A 15,246-nucleotide genomic window follows, 5' to 3' on the forward strand; every position below is an offset into this window, starting at 1 on the left:
CTTTCAAACTGACTACAACATAGCCATTTTCAAGTCTAATGTAAATAAATTCTTGTTGAGCCGTCCTCTTAAATTATCAAATTCTTTTCAATCACCATTATCATTACCAATGATCAGTGTTGTCTTACTGTTCACCTGACACTAATTTGATCCTTATCTTGGATTGGCCTTTAAGCCTTGATAAGTGGTAATTTAAAAAAAAAAGATAACATCATTCAATGTAGATTAATTTAATTCTGATTTCTTCTTGCCACATTGACTGAGGGTGTTTGAAACCAAACACATTACTCACTGAGTGCGACCTTTCATTCTTTTCAGTTTGTCCTACCTAAAGTAGAATATTATATGTACATACTGGGTTGAACCGGCTTTCCCTGAAGGAGGAAGTATCTAGGGAATATTAAATTCGCAAGTGGTTCCCAGCTGTATGTATATCTCGATCAGGGGAGATGACATATTTTTGCAGTTCTTGCAGAGAGGTCTCGACGTTGTCCTGTTGTTGGATAGGTGACGGACAACGCTGGGAAAACATCGAATGTCTTGCACACACGCAAATTTGGGATCTGGGCAAAACCAGATGTTAAATCCAATTGCTGACGTAATTCAATTAAAACTAAGGAAATCGACATTCCGTTTGAAGGGTTGGGGTCATGGAAAATAACCTAAAAATAATGGAAAGAATATTTTTAACTTGGGGTGGAATGTTAACCAAAGACAATGAGCATTCCAAAGTGAACGTCAAATTCCGATGTATGGAATGTAAATATAAGCATAAGTAAACCGAAAATATAATAAGAGAGAGAGAGCTACCAACTCAAGCAATGAATGTAATTTCTGCCGTCACCCAGCACCGACACCACAAAATCCACATACCGACCAATCTCTCTCTTGTCGTATCAGTTGATAATTGTGAACAAAACTTGTATTGACGTTTCTGAATTTTAAAGATGAAGATTGATTATTCATATTATTTGGATTCATCGTTCGAAACGTTGTGAAAATGATGCGCAAGATGAGAACAGTAGTCCGATAAATCCAAATGATACGAATAAACTTGTATTGTTGACTTAACAAATTTTATATAATTTTGCATGCATTTGATAAAAGTGCAACCAATAAATTATATAGATCCGGCTATATAACACTACATACAGCGCCTGGTATTTCTAAATGGTCACTTATATCGTACTGAACAGGCTCAACGTTGCTTAACTTTGGTGTTCTTACGTGAACCGGTTTATCAAAAAGATTATACCGTATAATGCTTCTCATATTTATTGTTGTCTTTTTCTATTTTTATAAGCAAACTTTCTATGAATAAACTAGCCTGGGTGCCCGCCGTTGCCCAGGTGTGTTGAGCAACAACAAAAAAAATAAAAATGGTATTAGGCAGGAAAGCTTGAACCCGTATCGCGAAGGAGGAAAAGAATGTGAATTGCTGTTGCGTCCATCACAAAACTGGAAGGAGCGAAGGTTTAAATTAAGGCTAGTCAAGCGAAAAGAGGGTATGACTTTCGAAAATATCGGTGAAAAAAGCGACCCCTCCTTGTAGAAAAGTGCCCAGTTGAGAGTGAAGGAATTAATGTTTTCAGTCAATTTTTTTATATCTGTCGTTTGAAGGGTCGAGCTTAAAAACGATACCAATCTTGTGAAAATCCGTCGCCTTTGTCTAAAGTTTTAGGCAGACATACAAACATACATACATTTAGGCAGACATACATACATTTAAACAGAAGGTGAGATTTATATTATAGACTAGCGAGGGGTACCCGGCGTTGCCCGGGTGTTTTTCGGGGTATGTGAAAAAAAACAGGTGCCCGTGAAAAAAAAAAAACGAAGTCTTCACGACGCGCAGTTGGAAAATAGTAAAGTGTTAAAAAAAAAAGGTGCGCGTTTTTGATTGACATGACGGCGATAGGTATTCAGCAGTAAGCATTTTGTGCGGGACAGTTTTGAATGAGGTGAATATATCGGTTTGTTTGTTTTTAAAACCCCGCTCCCTGTTTATTAGGAGGAGCGAAATAAAAGCTACAGTCTGATATGAGGAAGTCGACATTGAACAAACGTTACTTAGCTCTCTTTAGACAACTGGCTTTCGGCATGTTATTAGAGGCGAGTTTCGCTTTTTTTTTTATACCGAAAACCGAATGTAACGCGTGCCGATGCGGGAAATGTCGAATAATTAACGTTTGAAAGTCAATAAAATTAAATAGACAGGTGAGCTCCGTGGATAACTCTGAGATATTACAATTTATAGATGATATAAACAGTTTTAAGAAGTTGTGAACCGAGCAAGCGCTTCTGTGAAAGAAGCCTTTTGTAGATATCGAGGAAAAGCGTACATACATACACACATACATTTTCGCTTTTATATATATAGACTAGCGAGGGGTACCCGGCGTTGCCTGGGTGTTTTTCGGGGTATGTGAAAAAACCCCGAAGCGTTGACGACGCGCAGTTGGAAAATAGTAAAGTGCTTTAAAAAAAAAAAAAAAACAGGCGCGTTTTTGATTGACGTGACGGCGATAGGTGTTCAGCAGTTATTTTGTGCGGGACAGTTTTGAATAAATGGGTTTGTTTGTTTTTAAAAACCCGCTCCCTTGTCTCAATATGACGATTAGAGTCGAGGTTCGCTTTTTTTTATACCGAAAAGCGAATGTAACGCGTGCCGATGCGGGAAATGTGGAATAATAAATAATAAGGTTTGAAAGTGAATAAAATTAAATAGAGAGGCGAGCTCCGTGGATAATTCGTAGATATTACAATTTATAGATGATATAAAAAGTTTTAAAAAGTTGTGAAGCGAGCAAGCGCTTGTTTGAAAGAAGCCTTTCGTGGACATCGAGGAAAAGCGAACATACATACATACATACATACATACATACATACATACATACATTTTCGCTTTTATATTTATAGATGATTTGCCCACATAAATATAATCATATTGACACAGCGGTTCTTCAGATCACTGACGTTGAGCCTGGTCAGTACTCGATGAGTGATCATTTGTAAATACCAGGCGCTGTATGTAGGAAGATATCGACACCTTCCTTCCAAAACAGCAAAATCATAACGTCGTCTTCTCGCCTGACCGGCATATACATAGAACTGGGGACTGCTTGGGAATTTGATATTCCCTAGACACTTCCGCCAACGGGTCAGATACTTGTAGTACATTAATATACATAGATAAATGATATTTCCAAATTTTATATGATTCCTCTTAAAAAGAAATACAGTCGAAAGTATAAATAATACGAACTCTTCTTGGAAGACGTGATAATAATAATAATAATAATAATAATAATAATAATAATAATAATGGACGATCATTATTTCTGCTGCTTTTTAAATTCTTTCCTTTTCTTTCCATTTTCTGTTTAGAAGTGCACTTTTCTAAAATTACTATGATTAACTCCGACTACAATCTTCAGTTTGAAAATGGCGTAGAAAAATATTGTATCCTTTTTTTTTTTTTTTTTTTTTTTTTTACGTTTTTCTCCTACTTTTCCGAATGGATTTATAATCGGGCCAAATAATAGATTAAACCGAAACGTATCATTTAAACCAACCCCCCGCTTTTTTTTTTCTTTTTTTTTCCGATTTGAATTTATTTTCGTCCTAGTATGTTCCAAATTATATTGGAAAGTTCCTAGAAGAAAAAAAAAAAAGTCCAAATCCAATCACGTGATCAGGCAGATGGATTATTCGGAAATTGACCTCATGGATGACTTCATCAATTTTATTTCCCATATTTTCTAATGTCTCATTGTTGTCTGTGCATATTATTAGTCCAATGGATGCCATTGCAAACTATGTAATCAGTAGTGACGAGTTCAAATCCGATCACATTGCTTTGCATTGATACTATTGAGAAATTTCACATTATTTCCTGTAGCTATGATTAAATTAGCAACTTGCATTCAACCCCTGGTATAAAACGAATTATTTGCAATAGATTGTATTTATTTGCTTCCCTGCTGAAGAAATTAGGCACAAGGTCGTTTTTTAATGTGAAGAGTGGGGAGCGGGGGAAAGGGGACCAGCTCCCGATGGGTGGGAAATGGGGGAGCTGGATAGTGATAATTGGTATGAAGGGTTTCCCCTACATTGACCAAGGTCTGATATGTGGTGTTGGTATTTATTTGCTCCCCCACCGAGCAAATTAAGCACAATGCCGATTTTTTTAATGTGAGGGGTGAAGGGGAAATGGGGACCAACTCTCGGGGAGTAGGGGAGCTGGATAGTGACAATTGGTATGAAGGATTGCCCCTACATTGACCAAGGTCTCCCCCACATATGGTCTTTGCTTGTAGTATCTGCCGGAACAGATACTACACTTTGATCTTGTTTATATATTTTATTGCTTTTAAAAATTTTGAAAATACAATTAAGTAAAAAACAAAAGATTTTTAAACAAGAAAATTAGGCACAAGGCCGTACAAGAGATTGGGGAGGGGAAGGGTTTAGGGTCTTTGTGACTAAAGTGATTAAAAGTAATAAATGTTGGGGCCTCACTACTGGATATAGTTCAAGGTCATATCCAGTACCATTTCCTGGAAGAAGTAATATTAATATTAATAATTGTAATAATGGACGATCGATATTTCTGATGCTTTTTAAATTCTTTTCTTCGTGTTTTGAATTATTGAAATAATTTCCAACGCTATCGATTATTTATTCATATTTTATTATTGCTTATGCTTTTCCATCCTCCGTGACCCTTCACGGCCATTTTTTGTAGTATAAGCTGATGCTAATGCTACCACATGCATGCATGTTTTTCTCTTTTCCACCCCCTCTCCCACCCGTGGGTGGCGGTATCAGTTCAAAGATTTTCTGTCAGTTTCAGTTCATTTGTATTTATGTAATTCTATTATAATTATTGTTATTATTATTATTGTTATTATAATTATTATAATATACATAAATTATACAATTAAGTTATCAAAAAGTGAATCTTTAACAAGGAAGAACTTATAAAAAAGAAGCTCAACACTGTTAAGAGGAGCAAACAATAATATTAAAAGAAAGACGAGGAATAAAAGTTATATGTAACTTTATAATATCATCAGTACAATAAGGAAAAGTTAAAGGGGAAAATTAAGAAACCCGCTTTCTGCCATGGCATTTCGAAGTTAAATGCTTCTCATCAGAAGAGAAGGGCCAGAATTATACAGAATACAAATACAGAACTGGCTTGATAGATATGAAATGAGAATGAAGAAGTAGGATAAGATGGTAAATAGTAATTAAAAGGGCCCAACGGAAGGGTAGAATATATGCAGGTAATATAAAATGCCGGCAAAAAGAAAATCTCCACTTGTAATTTTTTTCAAAAACTGCAAATTTAAGCTAAATTTAATACAACTGTTTAAACAACCTATATCTCATTTGATTCGCCTTTTATTCCTCTATAATTTTACCTGTTCATATTTGAATTTTAATTGGAATATTCTAGTGTTCACGTCAATTTAAAAAAAATAACTTCAAATTGAGGAGGAAAAAAGAAAGTCTGCAGCAACAAATTCGCTTAAAACCAGCTGAAATTATCGCCCCTAAATCAGTTTAAAATATCCACCAACAGGCAACAAAGCATCTATGATCGTAATTGTTGTTGTTCCAGATTATACAAGGTAGCATTCAGTCCATATGCCACGGCTTTCTCTTAGGGATATTCAGGAGCTCATTAATCTCCACCTTTCTGTTTTATCCAATCGAGAAGTCGGCCGTAGATTGAAATATGAGAAAGACTGTGCAAAAGCACCAAAATACCGGCAGTGTTCGTGATGTTCCTAAATCTGGTTGTACTAGAGTTTCTTCTAACAGGGAAGACAATGCTATCAAGATCCGCAGCCTTGATTTGAAAGGGCTACCCAAATCCAACAACAGTGCAATCTTGTTAGAAAGTGCTCTCTTTCCACTGTCAAGAACAGATTAAAGGAATTTAAATTGTGAGGATATGTTGCAAGACACAAGCCAATGATTTCTGTAAAGAACAGAAAGTGCCGTCTAGATTTTGTTAGATGCAATGAAGATCATGACTCTTCATATTGGTCAAAAGTGCTTTTTAGCAACAAAAGCAAGTTCAATAGGCTAGGCAGTGATGGTAGGCAGTACGTCCATTGGAGGAAGGACGAAGAATTTAATCCTAGGTGCTCAGTTTCAATGCTGCAAGGTGGTGAAGGTCCAGTTTTGGTGTGGCGCATTATTAGTACCAATGATCCAGGGCCTATAGTTCACTTGCAAGGTCGAATTAATTCAACCAAGTAAATTAATATGTTGACTGAGCATTTTCTACCCTACTTTGGTCGGAATTTGGATGATAATCCCATCTTCATGCAGGATAATGCTCCCATTCACACAGCTGGCAATGTGAAGAAGTTCCTGGAAGAGCATAATATTCTGTGTTTGGATTGGCTTGCACAATCTCCAGACCCCAATCTTATCGAAAATGTATGACATTACCTCAAACAACAGCTACGCAATGATAAAATTTCAAATTTGGAAGAACTTTGGACAAAAACTAAAGAAGAGTGGGGATGCCCTTTCACCAGAGTATTGCTGCAGTCTAGTTCAAGGAATTCCTAAAAGATTGCAGGCTGTCAAATTGCAGAAGTGCTATGCTACTAAATATTCACTAGTTCATTGTGTTCCTGTTGTATTTGTGTTGCATTAATGTCCTAAAGTTATGTTTAAATAACAATTTTCCATTGTGCGGACTTTCTTTTTGCCTCCTCAATTTGAAGTTATTTTTTTAAATTGATGTGAGCACTAGACTATTCCAATTAAAAGTAAGATATAAACAGGTAAAATTATAGAAGAATAAAAGGTCAATCAAATGAAGTATAGTTTGCTTAAACAGTTAAATTAAATTTAGCTTAAATTTGCAGTTTTTGAAAAGATTACAAGTACGGACTTTCTTGTTGCCGCCTATATATATATATATATATATATATATATATATATATTCTCCAATATTTAAGAGAATATACAATTATTTCCACAGCTAGACAATGTTGCAGCTCACAAGAGCTATGGCAGCCAACAAACTGGAAGCCCAAGACTCAAGTTTTGCCCTTGTTTGGGCTCATCAGTTGGACACATCTAAACTCGGATTAAAAACCCGAGCCTCTTGCATGCGAGGTGAGCATTCATTCTACCAACTTAGCAAACCGCTGTACACACAAGAAAGTCTATTAACATAGATCAAGCGAACCGCGGCGAAATTCCAACAGTAGAACCTACTTCATTTCACACATCCCAATCAGCTGTAACCCAAGCCGCTAGTTAAGCTTGTCGTGATGGCATCCTTAGCGAGTATAAAATTCCTACTTGTGAGACATCAGCTTCGGTTATAGCCGATTGTGATGACCTGAGGACCATATGCCTTGTTTGAGATGAAGTAGGTTCATTCCACTGTCGGATTTTCGCCGCAGTTTGCTTGACTTTCTTGTGTGTGTGTCAGTTTGCTCAGTTGGTAGAGTGCTTGCCTCGCATGCAAGAGGCTCGGGTTTAAAATCCCAAGGTTGGATGTGTTTAACTGATGAACCCAAATGAGGGTGAAACTCGAGTCTTGGGCTTCCGGTTTGTTGGCTGTCATAGCTTTTGTGAGCTTCGACGTTGTGTGGCTGTGGAAATATATATATATATATATATATATATATATATATATATATATATGTAGGCCACTATGAGATAATGGGGATCATTAAAGAAGAGCCAGTAGTATAAGAAAAATAAAAGGATAAAATAGGGAAAATAGAAGAGAAATCAGAAAAATAAGGGCAGGAGGTAAAACAGTAAATAGAGAATACAGAAATACATAGATCAAAAAAATAAAATCATGTATGTCCGGCAAAGGCTTTCTTCTCGGGGGGGGGGGTACTATTTCTTAGAACTTTTTATATACTGTCTAAATCATAATATCAAGGATTTGTGAATGCGCACCGCGTCTAGATTTATTTACATCGACTTTTATAAAAATCGCGCTATTTCATTGTGTCGACTATTTATACTATATATTTATTCGTCGGAATGTCCTGAAAGCAATCAGCTTTTGATCAATGCGGTAGAAAAACTCTCATATCAGAAAATTGCTTTCATTTGGACACTCCCATTTTTTTATGGGGAGCTGGTTTCCAACCCAACATCTTGGGGAAATAAAACCAAAACAAACTTGACTGCGGAATTGATGTTTGACCTAATTCACTTTTTAGTGAAGTCATCTTGCTTTTATTTTTACGCTTTCGCCTCAAGGATTCAATTTCGAGCCTATCTTCCTCCCTCAAACTTTTTTTTTTTTTGGTTTTTCAAACATCCAGCCATCGCCGGACCGTTCATATTGCATCACGTTTTTTTTTTTTTTTTTTTTTTTTTTAGTTTTCCCGATTTTTCTTTTTTTTTCTTCTTCTTTTTTAGTTTTAACATTGTTATTTTTTATAATATTTAAACAAGGTTGTATAGAACGAAACTTAACTCATAGCATATGCTGGTCGATCCAATAGGGAATTGTTAGGATTTAATGGAAATCTTTATTTTTTTTTTACGTTTTGTATTGCAAATGCTCATTACTCAGATGTTAATTCTTTTTTCTTTTTCTTTTTCTTTTTTTAGTGTTGCCTAAGGCTCTTCAGGCGGCCCTCCATGGACTGCTAAAGAGCCATGACTTCGTTAGCGGAGTCAACACCACCATTCAGGCTGGAGGCTGCAATGCTTCACGTGCGGGTTTCATCGGAGCCTGCATGGCTGCTCAGGTAAGAAAAACTAATTCAAAAACTGAAACAGCGTTCCTTAATGCATGTACTAATATTTGCACACGTATGTAAACACTAGTGTTGGGACGATTTATCGGAATTGGAAATTGCAAAAATCAGTATGGAATATCAGTATCGGAATATTTTTTTTTTTTTTTTTTTTTATTTTAAACAAAATTTTCAGTTATTTGTAATAATAATAATAAAATAAAAATTTATTGATTTTCAACTACCAGTAAAGCTAAAATATACAGATCACTCTTCCACAAGTTTTTTTACGTTTGAGGAAAATCAGCATATTTAACATGTGTTTTTACGTTAATTGGGTAAAAAAAATAATTTATAGTTAAATATTTAGAGATTTGTATTGAAATCGGGAATTTAGTCTGGAATCGGTAATTATATCAGAATCGGACAAAATATTGAAATCGTCCCATCACTAGTAAACACATATATACACATACACATATGACAACAAGTGCAGGTTCTGCCACATAGAAGTAGAGAACTTGAGCGAACTGACATCCTGCTGTAAGGTTCTGCTGGGAAATGCGATACAATGGGGCCTGTAAATATCTCCACTGGACCATATGTAAACAAGTTAAATATCGAATATCGTTTTCAAGTCTAATGTAAACAAGTTCTTGTTATGCCATCCTCTTAAATAATCAAATTCTACCCAATTTCTATCATTATCGATAATCGCGATGTTGTATTATTTGACATTCATGAACCCTTGTCCTTAAGTGACCTTTGGGCCTTGATAAGCGGTGACGCCCCCCCTCCTCTTAGTAACAAAAATTAAAAAAAAACTTATTTGTTCATTTTTAAACTTATGCAAAATAAAAAGTTGAACATGAAACTTGTCAGCAAGTTCTGGGAGAACTTTTTATCAGAAAGAACAGTTGCAAGAAATCATACCCCATCCATTTTGGCTATGCAATTCCTACAACTATATACCTAGAAAATGCAGATGTTAAACTTGACATAGTTATACGAGGCAAGTAGGAAAAGAAGCAACCTTAATAGAAGTTAGTGTGCCCCAATGATGCTGGTTAAACAGAGCTGAAAGAAAAAAAATGATTACAAAAAAAAAAAAAAAATGTCTTATGTACGAGATAAAAAAAAAAATTGGAATCTTAGGAAGATCATCATTCCAGTAATTATACCAATAACCGGACTCATGAAAAAGAATTTCCAAAACTACCTGGCAAACATACCCGGTGAACCAAGTGCAAGAGAGATTCAAACAATTGCACTTAAAATGACAGTTAGAATCCTAAAACAGTCTCCGTTTGAGAAAGCATGTGACAGGATGCCCCAGCCAGAACAAAATAAAAAAAGTGAAAAATCTTATATATATATATATATATATATATATAAGTGAGAATGTGTATGAGGACACGTCTCAACCTATATACTCAACGATTTTTTCATCTACAAACTTGAAATGTTTGTATATAGAATATTCAGACATGTGGAAAACTTTTTAATCTGTTTTCATACTGAAAAAAGGCTAAGAGGTCGAAATTAAAAATTTGTTACGTGAACGTCATCGGATTTTTATCTATTTGCTGTTTCACGAATGTGCATGCAGGAATAGTTCACATTACAAATTACTTATATTAAGGATAAATAGTTTGAAAACATCTTTAAGATTGTATCATGCTGGTCTAATGGTTATCGTACCTGATTTGCTGTCTTTAGGTTTTGGTTTCGATTTCAGCTTGAGTATTTTTTGTACTTATAAGAAGTGAATGGTTTAAAAATAAAATACAATACTCGCATGCACAAGTTTCAGTTTCTGTGTTAATTAAAATATAATATTTATGCAGATTTTACGACGGGGCGCCTCCTAGTATATCTATAAAAGTGAGAATGTGTGTGTGTGAGGACACTTCTCAACCTATATACTCAACGAATTTTTAATCTACAAACTTGAAATTTGGTATATAGAGTATTCAGACATATGAAAACTTTTTAATCGGTTTTCATCCGAAAAAAAAAAAGGGGGGGGCTGCAAGGGGTCAGAAGAGAAAAATTGGTATTTGGGAGTAATCGGATTTTTATTTGTTTGTCAGCAGTTTCACGGGGTTTGAAAACACTTTCTAAAACGTGTCAAGTTGGTCTAATGGTTATCGTAGTTGACTCACTGTCTTTAGGTTTAGGTTTCGATCTCAGCTCAAGTATTTTTTTACCTTCAAGAAAGGAACTGTTCAGAAAAAACATAATACTTGCATGCATATGTCTCAGTTTCTTTCCGTTTTTTTTTTTTTTAGAGGAATTACCGTTACGTTTAATACGGGCAACGCTAGGTATATCTTCTAGTACGCTATGTATGTATATATATATATATATATATATATATATGTGTGTGTGTGTGATAAATATGTTTCTGAAGAGATAATTGGATTCTAACTTATGAAGATGCGTGTGAGTAAGTACACACACACATTATATATATATATATATATATATATATATATATATATATATAATTTAAAAATAATAAATAAATAAAAAATGTTATATACGTCCAAATTAAAAAGGGCGACTTTCTAAGTAAATAAAAAAATGAGCTCCGAGGCAGAGCCAATATTAACACTATGTATCGCTTGAAAAAAACAACAATAACAAAATATATATATATATATATATATATATATATATATATATATATATATATATTATAAGCTCTATCTCCTATTTGGTTTTATCGAGCTTTTACATCTGGTTGAGATTACTTTATGAATATTAATTCTTTAATATTTATAATTTACTTTAGTTTTGCCATCTTGGATCATTTTGGTAAACTTAACTGTAATTTTATTATTTATAATTATATATATACTAGCAGGTCACCCAGCGTTGCCCGGTCATAAAATACACATAAGTATTATATTTTGATTTCTTTTAAACAGAAATACCATAGGTATTAAATGTAACTTTTAATTCCTTTTAAAAAAGATGAAATAAAACAAATGGGAGAAACTTAGACATGTGTATGTGAGTATTATGATTTTTTCTAAACAGGTCAAAAATTAAAAAAAAAATATTCTGAAAAATTAAAAAAAATATATACTGAAGCTGTGATCGAAACCAAAACCTTAATACACCGAGTCAAGTACGATAACCATAAGCCAGCTTGATCCGATCTTTAAAAAATGTTTTTATGCCCACTTATTCTCAACAAAAGGAATCTGTCATGTGAACGATTCATGATTTTTATCTGTTTGTCAACTGTTTCACGAATGTGCATGCATAAATCATTCACATGACAGATTTCTTATGTTAAGAATAAGGAGGTTTGAAAACACTATAAATACTGTGGCAAGCTGACTTAATGGTTATCGTACTTGAATCACTCTCTTTAGCTTTTGGTTTCGATCCCAGCTCATATATTTTTTTACTTTTTTTTTTAATTTTTTACAAGGTGGTCATCAGTAATCAAGGCCCGGAAGCCACACAGGGATAAGGGTTATTGCATGTACAATACATTAGTGTTGAGATTTAATAAAGTGTCCACTTAAGGGGGTGGTTCATCAGGAATTTGTTAGACTTGAAGACGTCCAGGTTGTAGTCAGGTGGGAAACAGGCAGACGGAACAGAGTTCCACAGGTGTGCAGTTCTAAGAAAGAAGCTTTGTTCATGGAATCTACGTTTTTATTTAGGCACAGATAAAGAGTGGTAAAAATTTTTGACAGTGGTTTCAGCTAGACGGGTGTTTTTCGTAAAAGATTGGTGAGGGGGCGGGGACTAGAGATTGGAGCTCAGATGAGCACTTGCCATGGAAATAACGATAAAGCAAAGGCAGGCTCGCAACGTCTCTTCTGTGGGAGAGAGGTTGGAGGGAAGAGAAAATGGCATCCCCACTAAGCCACAAAGTCTATTTTGTACTCTGTCAAGGCAGGATAGGCTGTTTTTAGCAGCTCCTGCCCAGATATGGCAGCAGTACTTCATCCTTGGACGTACTTGTCTTTTATACAGATAGAGAATTGCATCAGTAGTGAGATATCTTCTGGAACGGTCGAAGGATCCCACCATCTTTCCAGCGACCTTGGCAACAGACTTGATGTATGTGTTCCATTTCAGATCAGGAGTAAAGGTCAAGCCCAGAAGCTTGTCAAAACATGAGCTTCTCCTAGACGAGAGCCATCCATTTCAATTGATGCCAGATGGGGATCAGAGCGTTGATGATGTAAAGATAGGAGTTTGGTTTTAGATGCATTAAAGGTTACCAGCCACATCTTCCCCCAATGAACCACGCGCTCGAGATCAGAGGAGAGAGAATCAGAGAGAACTTTTTCATTTACAGCCTTTGATGTGTTGCTGTAGATGATTGTGTCATCAGCATAGATGTCAATGAATGATTTAAGTATGTGTTTAGGAAGATCATTAATGTAGATCAGGATGGACCCCTGAGGGACTCCAGCATTAATACTGCTGGCCTCTGATTTTTGTTCATCAACCACTACTCTTATGAGCCTATCAGAGACAAATGATTTAATGATTGAGAAAACATTTCCAGTTATACCGCAACTCGAAATCTGTGAAGTAGGCCCTTATGCCATACCTTGTCGAAGGCCTTTGCCTTTGATATGTCAAGAGCAATTGCCCTAGAAAGGAAGCCTTTGTCAAGAGATTCACTAATCCTATGAGATATAACCGTTAGCACATCTGCTGTAGATCTTGCAGAACGGAAACCATATTGCATGTCACTAAGAAGGTTATTTCTGCTGAGGTGGTTGACTATTTCTCTATTTAATATGGATTGTAACTTACTCATGACACACAGGAGACTTATTGGTCTGTACTAAGAGGGAGATGACTTATGACCTGAATTCTTAAATACAGGGCATACTGACGAGGTTTTCCAGGGTGTTGGAAAGCACTTCTCCTTAAGGCAATGATTAAACAGTTTCGTAAGTATGGGAGCAAGTTCAGGTTGAAGTTTTTTGAACACTATAATTGGGATGCCGTCAAGGCCAGTTGCTTTACTGGAATCAAGGTTCTTGATTAGCTTGGCGACCTCACGCACAGATATTTGTATGTTACCTAGCGTGTTCTGTGTTATAGGAGAAAATATGGGGAATTGATGGCCTTGGCCGCATAGAGTAGAATTAGCTGCAAAGTTCTTGGCAAATAGTTTGGCCTTGTCTGATGCTGACGAGATGACCTCTGGTCAATTGATAATGGTTGGGATCGAACGCACATTTCTGTTCAGGATCCTATTTGTTATTTGCCAAAATCAAAAGCTGATCAGCTACTTTGGATTTAACGGACTGAGCATATAGCTCTCTTGCATTTTTTATTACTCTTTTACAGTGGTTACTGGCGTTCCTGAAAGCAGCTCAGTGATTCTATTACATTGGTTGCTATGGAAAAAGTGATTTCTGTGCGCGATGGCAGCAGCACAAACTTACAAGAAATGAACTGTTTAGAAAAAAAAAACATTATACTCGCATGCACATGTCTCAGTTTCTGTATGCATTAAAATATAATATTTCTGTGTATTTTACGACCAGACAATGCCAGGCAGCCTGCTTGTAGATGTGGCACAATACAATATATATATATATATATATATATATATATATATATATATCGACATACAGTCCTGTTTCATTGTATCACAACTCATCAGTGCCACTAGACTAGCACCTCTCCCAAGCCGAGGATTGAACCTAGAACCATCGCGTTGACAGTCTACTGATCGACCCACAGGAGTGGCGCCCGTAAATTATCTCGCCATTTAAACAAACATTTGTCCACCACTTTTACAGTGCTCTAACGTCGCATTTTTCAGCCAATTAAGTAGTGGGTGATATATATATATATATATATATATATATATATATATATATATATATCACCAACGTGATTGTGCCATGCATATATATATATATATATATATATATATACATATATGCATGGCACAATCATGCTGACACACTGGTTCTCATCAGATCACTGAAGTTAAGCAACGTTGAGCCTAGCTAGTACCAGATGGGTGACCATTTGGGAAGGCTAGGTGCTGTATGTACCGTGCCAAGTTGTATAAATTTCCAGGTTGGTATCTGATATAATCGAGAGAGTCTATTATATATATATATATATATATATATATATATAATGAGTGTGAGTGCCTCCTGAGAAATAAAGAGTTTCCATCTCATTAATATAATTGAGTAATGGCAAATAAATAAGGCTGACCATTAAGGTGGGGGATGTTTTTCTTTCACTATTAGGTCATGCCAGTCTGTGAGTCAGCACAGATTAACCCTCATATTTTCTTATTTATTCTTGTTAGCTACTCTTTCATGTTGTGCCGACCCGACAAAGGGAATGGCCCATTGATTTAATGTGAAATGGATTTATACATTCACGAAGAGGGAAGGAAAATATCCCATTTTGGCTCATTGTAATGGGCATTAAAGGTCTTTGTAAGTCACAAGATCACCCGGTATTGCCTGGCTTGTGAAGAAAT

The 15,246-nt window shown here is 35.6% G+C and overlaps 1 protein-coding gene and 1 pseudogene across 2 annotated transcripts in view; both read left to right on the forward strand.

The window, feature by feature from the left end:
• Positions 1 to 15,246, forward strand: part of LOC145252784 (crystallin J1A-like) — a 624,153-nt gene that overhangs the window by 527,523 nt on the left and 81,384 nt on the right. Inside the window, exon 7 of one of the 2 annotated variants that reach the window (XM_080112726.1) lies at positions 8,620 to 8,759. The exons of the other annotated variant lie outside the window; for it this stretch is intronic. The gene's annotated coding sequence lies outside the window, so the exon portion shown is untranslated. The remainder of the gene's footprint in view (positions 1 to 8,619; positions 8,760 to 15,246) is intronic. 2 annotated transcript variants of the gene reach the window in all.
• Positions 14,686 to 14,802, forward strand: LOC145252925 (5S ribosomal RNA; annotated as a pseudogene).

This window comes from Euprymna scolopes, chromosome 29 (genome assembly GCF_053919585.1).
Source record: "Euprymna scolopes isolate OS-2025 chromosome 29, ASM5391958v1, whole genome shotgun sequence".
In the NCBI taxonomy this organism is placed as follows: Eukaryota; Metazoa; Mollusca; class Cephalopoda; order Sepiida; family Sepiolidae; genus Euprymna; species Euprymna scolopes.